This window comes from Podarcis filfolensis, assembly GCF_964270895.1.
Source record: "Podarcis filfolensis genome assembly, chromosome: Z".
In the NCBI taxonomy this organism is placed as follows: Eukaryota; Metazoa; Chordata; class Lepidosauria; order Squamata; family Lacertidae; genus Podarcis; species Podarcis filfolensis.
The window spans coordinates 23,831,173-23,844,190 of NC_139617.1; the positions used below are offsets into that span (position 1 = coordinate 23,831,173).

The 13,018-nt window shown below is 44.8% G+C and overlaps 1 protein-coding gene and 1 long non-coding RNA gene across 2 annotated transcripts in view; one reads left to right on the forward strand and one right to left on the reverse strand.

Moving 5' to 3' along the window:
• LOC310754377 overlaps window positions 1–13,018 on the forward strand; it is a 351,494-nt gene that overhangs the window by 16,858 nt on the left and 321,618 nt on the right. The gene's annotated exons all lie outside the window — the stretch shown is intronic.
• The window catches only part of LOC310754690 (tigger transposable element-derived protein 1-like), a gene marked incomplete at its 3' end in the record, with an annotated part of 60,540 nt that overhangs the window by 1,038 nt on the left and 46,484 nt on the right, over window positions 1–13,018 (reverse strand). The window lies entirely within an intron of this gene.

Here is a 13,018-nt window from a genome sequence, read left to right on the forward strand (position 1 = left end):
ATGCTGGGTTGACAGCATAGCTCCTTTGTCTTGATGAGTAGCTAGAGGGTATAAATAAATAAAATGTATTATGCACATATCATAGATATAGGGGTTGTATTTAATGCTTGTTCTACTCAGAGTATTCCTATTGAACATAATGAACATTGTTTGTTTAGTTTTGTGGTATGCCTTTTCCACCAACTGCAACCCAAAGTTAACCAAATTCTCTAAAATGTATTCAACCAAACCTGCCTATTGTATGCAATTGGCAAGAACAAGACAATCCAAGATTGATCAGGAAAACTTAAGAAAAAAATCCTACTCAACTTTCTGTAAGGAACAGTCAGGAAAACCCATGTCGACCACCAGGGTGGGTGGGTAGGTTGCCATGCTAATTGCAAAGAGGTGGAAGAACGGTGCTGGTGGCACCTTATATTATGGAACTGCTACCCTCTGCCATTGTTTTAACATCGGATCATTGCTTACTCTCTCCTGGCTTCACAGAACAGTATGAAAATCCATTCCCCACTGAATACAAGAGCAGCATTTTTATCACACAGAACTGGGTTTAGTAGCCACATTTCCAAGTGCAAGTGTGTGGATTTACTTCATTGCAATGAAAACAGCACACACTTTCTATAAACTGTAGCATCACACTGTTAAAGCTTTTTTATTTTCCCCTCCCAGCAAAAGTAATGAGGGCACAAAGATACTTATTTATGTCTTTTTTGAACCGGAAAGAGTGCCTCTAGAGAATGGCTTTCATGGTCTCATTAGTATACAATTACCCAGAAATCTCTTTGTTTTAATTTCCGCTTATCCCAAAAGAGCCTAATAATAATGCAGCCATTTTCATTCTAGATGCTGTTCGGGTTTTATTAGTTTCTCAGTATTGCTAGGTACATGCCAGGGAAAAGTAGCTATAATGGTGCCATGATAAAAATGATTAAGGATAGAATACTTCCTGCCTTATACTAAAGCCAAAGTCTCTCTTGGTGGTTGTGGAATCAGACAAAGCCTAGTGGGGTAGCTGGATGATTGAAAGGGAGATAGCTGGGGATAGAATGTAGATGGTGGTGAAACTAGGGAGGTATTGGGGTGTGGGTGTGGGGGAGAGGGAAGAAGAAGGAGAAGAAGAAGGAGAAGAAGAAGAAGAAGAAGAAGGGGGGTCACCATCTTACTCTTTCTAAGTTTTCAAAACAACAGGACTTCCTGTTCCATCATCAACGGAACTGCTATCCTCACTGCTAAGGGTTCATTCTGAATCCTGGATACAGCCTAGTGAGGGTTCATAGGGCCATGACTGCATCCAGAGCTCTGCCAAACATGCCAGCTGGGGTGGGAAGAGCTGGCACAGCAATTAGGCCCAGATTAGGCCAATCAATTTACACAGAATCAGATCAAAACATTAAAAAGAGAGAAGAGGAAATGAAAAACCATCAACATCAAATTAAAAAGCACCTGAAACCAGGTAGAAGAAAAATGGTAAAATGGTTTTGCTGTTCATGGCAAAGTCATCAGGGATGAGGCCAATCTACCTTTCTTAGGGAGGGAATTCCATAAACAGGGTGTTGTCACAGAAAAGTCCCTGTCTTGCCTTCCTATCAACTAAACCAGTGTGTGTGTGTGTGTGTGTGGAGAGAGAGAGAGAGAGAGAGAGAGAGAGAGAGAGATTCATATGGGAGGAGTGGGAGGAGGCAGGTAGAGGACCTTAAAGGTAAGCATCAGCACTGAGAATTGGGAGTGGGGGAAAAGAAAAAGGCAGCCAGTGAAATAAATACAATTCCACCATAAAATGATCTAGAAAACATGCACCACAAAACAATTTGGCTTCTGCATTTTATGCCAAATGCAGTTTCTGAACACTCTTCAGTGGCATTCAGATGTAGATCATACTTCACTAATGTAACTGGAAAGTGTATTATTATTATTATTATTATTATTATTATTATTATTATTAATTTCTACCCCACCCATCTGGCTGGGTTTCCCCAGCCACTCTGGGTGGCTTCCAACAGAAGGTTAAAAATACATTAAAACTTCAGACATTAAAAACTTTCCTAAACAGGGCTGCCTTCAGATGCCTTCTAAATGTCATATAGTTGTTTATTTGTTTGTTTGTTTGTTTGTTTGATGGGAGGGCGTTCCACAGGACGGGTGCCACTACCGAGAAGGCCCTCTGCCTGGTTCCCTGTAACTTGGCTTCTTGCAGTGAGGGAACCGCCAGAAGGCCCTCAGAGCTGGACCTCAGTGTCCGGGCAGAATGATGGGGGTGGAGACGCTCCTTCAGCTATACTGGGCTAAAGCTGTTTAGGGCTTTAAAAGTCAGCACCAACACTTTGAATTGTGCTCGGAAACGTACAAATGCATATATTACTGTCATGGTATCTATCTTTTCCAGGAAAGGATGTAGCTGGTGCACATGAGTATCACATGAATAACCAGAAGTAAGGCAACCCAATCAAAAGCAGGCTGTACCTTGAACTAGACATCATTTATATCATATCTGGATTGTGTATCAGTTTATTAACCCCTATCCTGTCCTACAGTGCATGTAGGAAACAATTTAAAACCTCTTTGGCATTAGCTGGAAAGGTGCATCACAGCTGGTTATCATCAGTATAGCTCTCTTATATAGTATGCAACCCTGAGACCTATATAAAGCTCCAAATATCCCTATTTATCTAGGATAATCACTGTTTCCCTGCACCTGTTCAAAAATGACACACTGCTCCTGTTTATAACTTCAGCTACCGTACTTCAGCTACCGTATTTTTCGCTCCATAAGGCGCACCTGACCATAAGGCACACCTACTTTTGGGGGGAGGAGGATTCAAGAAAAAAATATTATATAAAGGGAGCGCTGAGCAGAGCCTGTATGCATCCCAGGCTCTGCTCAGCACTCCGTTTCACAGACGAGCTGCCCTTCTCCCTCCTCGGGGAAAAGCCCCCAAGAGCCACACACACACTCCGCGCAGCTCTTTAAAGGGAGTGCAGCTATCCCTGGCTCCCACCTCCCGCTCCCACCTCCCTCAAAAGCCAGGGATAGCTGAGCAAAGCCTCCCCAGGGCTTGTGGGGCTGGCGGGGGAAGCCTGGCTTCCCCCCACTCCCAAAGAGCAGGTCGGGGGTGGCGGGTGAAGCCTGGGTCTCCCCCCAGCCCCAGGGACCACACATTCGCTCCATAAGATACACAGACATTTCCCCTTAGATTTTAAGAGGAAAAAAGTGCGTCTTATGGAGTGAAAAATACGGTAAATGAAAACTGTTAATTTATTTCATCCTTCCCCAATCTGATGCCCACCAGATCTTTTGGACTATGCTGCCCAGGGCTGATCAGAGTTGTAGTCCAAAAGCTCTGGAGGGTATCAGGTTGGGGAAGACTAATTTATTCCTGCCTCCTGCCTTTAAAAGAAAAAGCAGTTGCTGATCCATAAGAGGACCTCCTTATCTGTTTTAGGAACAACTAGGTGCTGCATCTGATCTGGGGTTGCGGGGGGGGTGTCTCTTCATCTGCCTATTGTTTCTCCCTCAGATAATAACAAATAGTTCTCCAAGGAGCTTTGACTGCAATTGCAGTTATGCCCCAATCAGTTTTATCTTCCGATAGAGATTCATGTGGAGAGATACATTACAGCATATTAATCCTTTGACACCTCCTTAGATGCACAGTGAATTATGTGTTCAGTTTCCACAGATGGGTTTAAAGAAGAAAGATCTTTTAGATAACAATGTATTACTTTTTTCTCTTTATGAACATACATTAGGCTTCATCATTGAGTGCAAATATATATATATATAGACCTCTATTATTTTATTTATGAGTGTGCTTATATCATATAGTATTTTGTGTGTCTGTGTGTGCTTCAAAGCCTTCTACACTAGCCTCCCCCAAGCCATTGCCCTCCAGCTGTTTTAGACTACAACTCCCATCAGCCCCAGCTGTCATGGCAAATGGTCAGGTGTGATGGGAATTGTAGTCCACTGTTATTTGGAGGGCACCAGCATGTGGAAGGCAGTCCCATCAGCACTACAGTGGTACCTCAGGTTACATATGCTTGGGTTGCATACACTTCAGGTTACAGACTCTGCTAACCCAGAAATATTACCTCAGGTTAAGAACTTTGCTTCAGGATGAGAACAGAAATCGTGCTCCGGCAGCGCGGCAGCAGCAGGAGGCCCCATTAGCTAAAGTGGTGCTTCAGGTTAAGAACAGTTTCAGGTTAAGTACGGACTTCCAGAACAAATTAAGTACTTAACCTGAGGTACCACTGTATTTCCAGAGAAATCCTGATAGTCTGAGTACTGTGTTTCAAGGACACCATTTGGCTCCATATTTGTCTGTGTACTAAGTCAGCTGCTCTCAAGGGCCAATCCCACTCCTCTGTCTGAACAACTTGTCCTATATGGGAAGTCACTTGACACCCTCCCAAAGCCAATAGGATTGCACCCTTCTGCTATCTTGTATCTACCTACCTGTGAGTAAGCTCCATTAAACACAGCAGGACAAACTTACCTGAGCAGAAATTTATCTGCCTGGCTGTTAATAGTAATCAATGTAAATGAAACAGAATTCAAAAGAAAGGGGCTAATGATTGTCCATTATCCCCCCGACTTCACACTCCTTGGTCAGGCGAGAGCGGATTTACTTTTAATTGAATAGCTGGGTAAAATCCTGCTTAGACGCTTTCTCTTTTGGCTGCACATATAATTGGGTTTTGGATTTACCTTTTCTTTCTTTTTACAATTTTTTAAATTTCAATTTGACTTTAGTTTTCAAATGTTAATGCTTGCATAGTAGTTTAGGAAACAAGATAAAATAGGGGGTGGGTGGGGGAGAGGCACCACGGGCCCTCTTGTGGCTATGGCCTGAGCTACAGGACAATAATAAAAATAATAATACAGGCTCTCCAAATATTTTACCCTATCTCCACAGGTGAAAATGCAGCTTTGGGAGGGAGATTTCAAGCTGGCAGGAAATTACTGTACAGTAAAGGATTAAGCAGCCTTTTCTGCTCTTCTTAACCCAGCTGCTTTGGGTTAAGAAAGAAAAAGAAGAAATGGGAAAAAAAGAGAGAATTGTCTTGTGATGTATAGCTTGACCTGATGGCAGCAGGCATGATTACCTCTTTCAATATTTCTACCTCCTGCAGGGCTGCAGTTCCTTGCCACTTATAGCATCATATTCTACATCCCATAAGCTTTAGACATCATTAAATGAAAGAAGTGTGCTTAAAAAAGAATCTTACTCTAAGTGATGAAAAGCAAGAGGGGATTAATGATAATATGGTGCTCACAGCTTAATGTATGCACCATTGTTCAGAAATGGCAGAAGTCTAGTTCCTTTTGTGTTCAGAGAACTTTGTGTTACAGATAGACAGGAGATGTGTAAAAAAGAGGATTTGGGCCAATGCGATTTTCAGGTCAAAGTGCTGCATGGATGAGAAAAGCTGTATCTGACAAAATGCCCTCTTTGGTATGACTAGTAACCACACTGTCTCCCTTTAAGTTCCATTTAATGCCAAAGTATGTTCCCACATGCATCCATCCAGGCGATCATCCATAAAATGTAGTTGAGAAGACTATGGGAATGCAAGACTGTTTTCAAAGGACATGACAAGAGTTATCTGTAAACCATAAGAGATAGGCTTGCCATATTTCAAAAAGTAGAATTCCTGACATCCCCAAAGTTGTTGAGTCCAGCTGCACTCATTCCGTTGCAGGGGGGGTGGCTTCAACCAGGAAGATGACCACCAGCAGCCGAAGCGTCTCTGCTCCATCACCGTCGGCTGTGGATTTCAAGAAGGAAGACAGGAAATGCAGATTTTTTTTTCTGCCCCAAACTGCACATGAGGCACACTTAGCAGAGTTTTATGAATAACCGCCACACCTGGCAGAGGAGACCCACTGGTTTTCCTCTTGCAGGACCGTGACACCGCAGGCTGATTACCGCCCAGTCCATCTGGATGGCCATTCTGACCAGCTCCAACAGGAAGAAAAAAACCCCTGCAAAACTCCCCCCAACCCTCCCAAATGAAAATGGCCAGACTCATGGCAGCTGTATTGCCTTCATCCCTCCCCCACCCCATCACTTCCATTGCCACTGGGGTGCAGCCTCCCCTGGAATTTAATTTTTAACAAAACAAAACCTGGAAAATGGGGGGCATGGGGGGGGGACTGGGTTGCCATATGCCCCAGAAATTCCTGACTTCGCTTAAAATTCAAAAAATCCCCCTTATATTCAGCTTACTTGGTGTAGCATGAAACTCTTAATCTCAGGGTTGTAAGTCTGAGCCCAAGAATCTTTCAAGATTCCTCAAGTATTCAGAGGATCCAATCTGATATAGGAGTTGGTTTGTGTTAGGGCTTTCACATACTTCCTGTTGTACCACTGCTTTCCCCCAGTGGAAAACTCTCTTTAGCGCTCAATTGGAGCAAATGGCAATTTGGTTTTCCCCAAGATTGACATTTCCTCTGATTCAGAGCTAAAAAGCGGGTTTTCCCTGAGAAAGAAGTGGGGCAAGGGGGAAATTGCTCAGACTCATGCCTAGAAAGTGTGGGTCAAGTGGAAAACCACTTGGCCCTGTGCTTTCTAGACATAGGAGAAGTGGAAGAGTGACGGAGTCCTCCATTGGCTTCATGTCCCCTCTAAGTCTACAGGGAAAGTACCGTATTTTTTGCTCTATAAGATGCACATTTTCCCCTCCAGAAATTAAGGGGAAATGTGTGTGCGTCTTATGGGGCGAATGCAGGCTCCTTGGCTCCAGCAATAGCAACGCGAAGCCTCGGAAGTGCAGTGGGAGCACTCCTGCCGCGCTTCGCGTTGCTTTCGCTGAAGCCTGGAGAGTGAGAGGGGTTGGTGCGCACCAACCCCTCTTGCTCTCCAGGCTTCAGGGATAGCCGCCTGAAGCCTCCGGAGTGTGGCAGGAACTCCCACCGCGCTCCAGAGGCTTTGGGTTGCCTTCACTCTCCAGGCTTCAGGCGGCTATCTTTGAAGCCTGGAGAGCGAGAGGGGTCAGTACGCACCGACCCCTCTCGCTCTCCAGGCTTCAGGTTCCTTTCACTGAAGCCTGGAGAGCAAGACTCTCCAATGTGAAAGAGGGATTGCTGCGCAGCGCCCCTTCAGCGAAGAGGGAGGAGAAATGGAAGGGGCTCTGTTTCTCCTGCCGCTTCGCTGAAGGGGCACTGCGCAGAGAGGGGGAGAATTTTTTTTCTTGTTCTCCCCCTCTAAAACAAGGTGCGTCCTATGGTCAGGTGCGTCCTATAGAGCAAAAAATATGGTAGCTTTTCTATACAGATCAAAACCAAATAAGAACATTAAAAAACCTGCTGGATCAGGTTAATGGCCCATCCGGTCTAATATCCTGTTTCCAGTGGCCAACCAGATGCCTATGAAAAGTACGAAGGCAGGACCTGAGTCCAACAGCACTCTTCCCACTTGTGATTCCCAGCATATACAAGCACCAGACACTTAGCCGCATGGAGTCTTTCCAACCCTGATTATCACTATGTACCTCTTACTTGTGTCTAGCATGTTATAGCAGACCTAAGTGATCTCATTTTATTTATTAGGTTCATAGGGAGAAAACAAATGTTCAGTTATAATATATTTTAATTTGGATTCATTCATACAGACTTTTTTCCAAAAGTCCTCTCACACAGAGCTGTAGTATCATCATGGAATTAATATTGTGAGCAAAGTCAATTTGACTTGACTGGGAGAAAATAAATTTTAATCAATACAATCCAAATCAACTCTGCAGCTTCTTGTTTTCATTTCAGAACAAAATGAAAAACGAATTCTCATGGGTAAAGAATTACGAACTCATCTGTGGTGAAGACTCATAGAAGAAGATTCAATATGAGCAGGACTTACTTTAGCACACATCTCACGCATACTGTCTGAAGCTTTCCATAAGGTCCAATATTGGGCAACATTAAATGATTGAAAGACATGTTCTTTTCTAACAAGCACTTATTTGTGGTGGTTCTGAGAATATAATTTTTCATGACCCTGGGAGGACTCTGATTTAGATGATACACCAATAACATCATAACACAAGAAGGTCCCTTTGGGAACAAAGCAGTCTCATCTACAGGGCTGTCTTACCCATAAGTGCTAGAAGTGTGGGGCACCTGGACACCGGGCTCTCAGGGGTGCCAGGCTGAGAGTCTGGGGCCCAAGAGTTGAGTCCAGGGAAGAGCCTGCCCGTCTGTCGGAGTGCCATGGTGGGCTCTTTTGCTGCGGGCGGCTCTGTGCCACGAGTTCAGGGGCTGCTGAGTCAGCGAGACACTAAGGCAGCCGGCCAGCTCCGCCCTCCTGTGCCCCTGGGACTGAGCAAGCTGGGGGGGCACTGGGCGGATCTTTGCATCCCTGCACTGCATATGCTCATCTAGTACAGCATCCTGTTCCCTGTGGCAAAGCCATGACCCACTTGAGATAAAAGCCCTCTGCACCCACTTCTATATTGCCCTGGATGAGGACATAACTCTATCAGCCTCCAAAATTTGAGGGTGCCTCTTCTGCAGGCATCCTGCTCCACCACCACCACACAAAAGCATGTGACTGGAGGACAGGCTGAATGTCTTCAAATATTGCAAAAAGCTCTCCTGGAGAGAGAGAGAGGGAGTTACTGCCAATAAAGCACATTATGGTGTTGTTGTGTTGTTGCGGAGAAAACTTTGGAGTGGGTGGCAAAGCAGCTGAGCCAAGAAAGTCCTGTATCCCCCAAGCAGCATGAGAGTAAGCTGAGTTCTCTGCTGTAGTGCATACAGTAGAAAGTCCATCTTTCTCTCCAGGCTCAGTCTAGTAGTGGGGGGGGGCAGAACTTAGAGTGTGTTTTTCTGGCACTGGGCAATCAGAGGTGCTGGCATTCAGAGTAGATAATACTGGATTAGATGGTAAAATAGTCTGCGCTGTATAACGTATTCTTCTATCTTCACTGATACGTGCTGCGTGACAATTGGATCCAGGGAGCATCAGGTGCTTTCAGTCTTTAGAGGGTAAAAACGTAAGCACAGCATGCTTGATCAGGACAATGGCCCATCTAGTTCAGCATCCTTTTCTCACAGTGGCCAACTGGATGCCAAGCAGGATCTCAACACAACAGCATTCTCCCCTTCTGGGGTTCCTAGCAACTGGTATTAGGCAGGGCACTACCTTTTGACAGTGGAGGAAGAACATAGTCATCATGGCTAGTAGGCACTGATAGCCATATCCTCCACTGGTGTGCTAATCTTCTTTTAAAGAGGCTGTCACTGCCTCTTGTAGGAGCAAATTCCATAATTGAACTATGCACTGTATTTTTATCTGTCCTGAATGTCCCAAACAGTTTGCTTCATTTGATGTATGTGAGTTCCAGTGCTATGAGAAAGCGAGAGACAGAAACTTTTCTCTAACCATTCTCACTTATGCTATGCATAATTTTTTAACTTCTAACATGTCACCTCTTACTCAACTTTTCTGCAAACCAAAAAGCCCCAAATGCTACAGCCTTTCCTCAGAGGGGAGTTACTGCTTCCTTGTGATGATTTTGGTTACTCTTTCCTGAACCTTTTCCAACTCTAAAATATCCTTCTTGAGCATAGGCTTGGCCAACTGTGGCTCCTGAGTCTAGTGGAAGTAAAAAGAATAAGAAGAAAGCCTCCCTCCAGTTATTAGCTTTTAACACACTCTGTTGTGAGCTGGTATGTAAGAAAAAATCATTTCCAGTTTTGTCACTTTATAAAAATTCTCCCTTTGGAATCCAGTGTATAATAAACTGTTTCTAAGTGACTCAAAAGGAGATTTACACAATAGCTTGTTCTGATTAAGAGCATGTCCCATATTGCTTACAAAACTTGGCTGAAAACTAAGCTCTTCCTTTTACATTTCAAGCATCTGGAGATTTTTTAGAGGGTATTTCAATTGCAGGATAATGTTAGCAAATAAGACATGGAAATGGGTATCTGAGAGATAATTTGCCATGGGTAACTAACAAGTTAGGGAGAGAGAGGGGTGAAAGATTTTTCACTCTCTCACCATAGCCCTGCTCTGCAAGTCCATCACTGGAGACACTGTGAACATAAGTACTGTTTTCCAAAGCTCTCTGTAAAGAGGTTATCCTGCATTATTACTCTGATCAAAATAGGTAGATGCTTGTCACAAGACTATTATACCAAGGATTAGTGCCTGTAAGGGCGGGATCACGAGGTGAGCCAGGAATCAGGAACCAGGAGTCAAAACCGGAAGTGGAACAGCTAGGAACAAATGTGTTCCATCCTCTACATGACAGCCCTCTGGGTATCTGAAGGCCACCTTTTTTGTCTCCTTGTTCTTCTCCTCTCCAAGTTTTGCACACCCAGCTCTTTCAACTATCTCTTGTAGGACTTGGATATCCAGGGAAGGCAGATGAACCCTGAAGAATGGCAACTCTAGCAGCCTACAGCTTTTTGTTAATAAGGCAGAACTGGCATCAAGGGTTGGCATGGCTAGCATCTGCCAAGGGCCCCCGGCCCATCTGGGGACTCACTAACAAGAGCCATGTGGCTTGCTCCTCCTTTTCACCATTACCACCTGCTTGTTCAGCCAACTCTTACTCTGGTGCAAACAATGGTGAGGAGGAGCAATAAATCCAACTGCCTGCTTGCTCATTTCTTCCTGGCAACTCAGGCCAATGGCAAGGAAAGAGGAGGAACAGTAGCCAGTGGTAATGGTGAGGTCCTTCAAAGCCTGGTGCTGGCCCTGTAGCAAGACAAACATAGAGTTGGAAGTGTTTTATCAGGGATACACTACTGGTAAATAGGAACAGTTGAAACATATGACAGTCCCAGAAGTTCTAAGAGCCTGTTCACTCAGCAGAAATTTAACAATTATTGCAGTAATAATATCCTACAGTTACATCTCAGATCAAATGAAGATAAGTGTCAGGATTGATCGCTTAACAATAGGCTCTTTGACATCTGTTATTCTTTTCATATTTGGTAAAGGGTTGCTTTTTAAAAAAAGTTCTAATTGGACTCAGAGTGCTTTTTTATTCAATTGTGTTATATTGAGTTGATTCTGTGTAATAGTGTATGTGCATTGTGGGGGGGGGGGAGAAGAATCAGACTGAGGGAGGGCAAATGAGGACATGTGCCCTAGGTGGCAGGTTAGGGGTGTGGCAAACAGCATCCTGCCCTGCCCTGGATGATTATGTGGGGTGGTAGAGAGAGGAGAATGATTGGCATGCCACAGCACAATGCTCATTGACAACTCCTCCTCTCCCTGTACTGCATTCCACTACTCCGTCCATCTGTCTGTGTCACGTGCAGTCCTGTAAGTGATCATTGGAGAAGGATAAAAAAAAGGACCATTAGGTCCAGTCGTGACCGACTCTGGGGTTGTGGCGCTCATCTCGCTTTATTGCCCGAGGGAGCCGGCGTACAGCTTCCAGGTCATGTGGCCAGCATGACTAAGCCGCTTCTGGCGAACCAGAGCAGCGCACGGAAACACCGTTTACCTTCCCGCCGGAGCGGTACCTACTTGCACTTGATGTGCACTTGATATCTACTTGCACTTGACGTGCTTTCGAACTGCTAGGTTGGGAGGAGCAGGGACCAAGCAACAGGAGCTCACCCCATCGCGGGGATTCGAACCACCGACCTTCTGATCAGCAAGTCCTAGGCTCTGTGGTTTAACCCACAGCGCCACCCGCGTCCCTAGAGAGAAGGATAGCCAATGGCAAAGCAGGGCCCATTATATGATGTCCTTTTGTTCTTTACCACACTAATAATAATAATAGTAATAATAGTAATACTTTTATTATTTATACTCTGCCCATCTGGCTGCATTCCCCAGCCACTCTGGGTGGCTCACAGCGCATCTAAAAACATAATAAAAACATCAAACATTAAAAACCTCCCAATACAGGGCTGCCTTCAGATGTCTTCTAAAAGTTGTGTAATTCTTTATCTCCTTGATATCCAAAGGGAGGGCATTCCACAGGGAGGGTGCCACTACTGAGAAGGCCCTCTGCCTATTGTAACCCAGGATAGTCAGGCGGTGCAAACATGGCCCAACTGATGCAAAGCCCTCCTGCTCCTCGTCTTTCCTCCGTTCAATCATGCATATCCTTCTCCCACTTGGACAGTCAACCACCCACTATGTCTAAACCCAACATGCATCTCAGAGTAGCCAGATACCAACTGGGTGAAGCTCCTTGCGAGGCTCTTGCATCCACCTGAAAAAGCTTCAGGTCTCAACTGCCAATCCTGAGGGGAGAGGGGGGGAGCCTGCCTTGCTTGTGGTTGTTTACAGCCTGACATTTTGCTGGGAAGGGAAGGAAAAACTAATAAGCCTCACTAAGCTAGCAGGTAAGGGACTAGATGTACCTGGAATATGGTGACCATTGCCTTTGACAGCAGCAGCAGCAAGTTTCAGACACACACCTTGGATCTCAGAGTGATGTTGACTGGACTCGATGTCAGAATTTCAGCGTGGGCCAATCAGAATGGAGGAATTTGGGGATGCAGAATTGGGGGAGAGGGGTGGAAAGAGAAAATATCCATAAAGTGGATCTTTTTAAAAGTAAATTAGCACTAAAATGCTGAGGATTTTTTAAAAAGCAGAGTGATGTAGAAACATTGAGAACTGAAGAAATGTGAAACTGAAAATGATAGATTTGTTCATCTCTAGTGCACACCATATTTGCACAAGGGTATAAATGGTCATATCTGAGAGTCACTATTGTGTCAACATTTGCCACACAAAGGCATTTTGGCAGGATGGGGGTGGGGGAGAAGCTACTGATAACAATGTACTTTCCCAACATACCCTTCATAATTTCCAACATCTGGGGGATCCAAATCAGGACACTTTTTGGGGGGTCAGTCGCTCTGGTGCGAGTCAGCTGACTCCCACCAGAGTGCCCAACAAAAAAACAGGCACCTTTTGGTGCTCTGGCATGAACCAGCTGATTACCTCCAGAGTGCTCAACCAAAAACAAGAATTGTTTGGCTGGGTACTCTGGCGTAAACCAGCTGGCTCACACCAGAGCACTGGACCAAAAGGTGGGACAT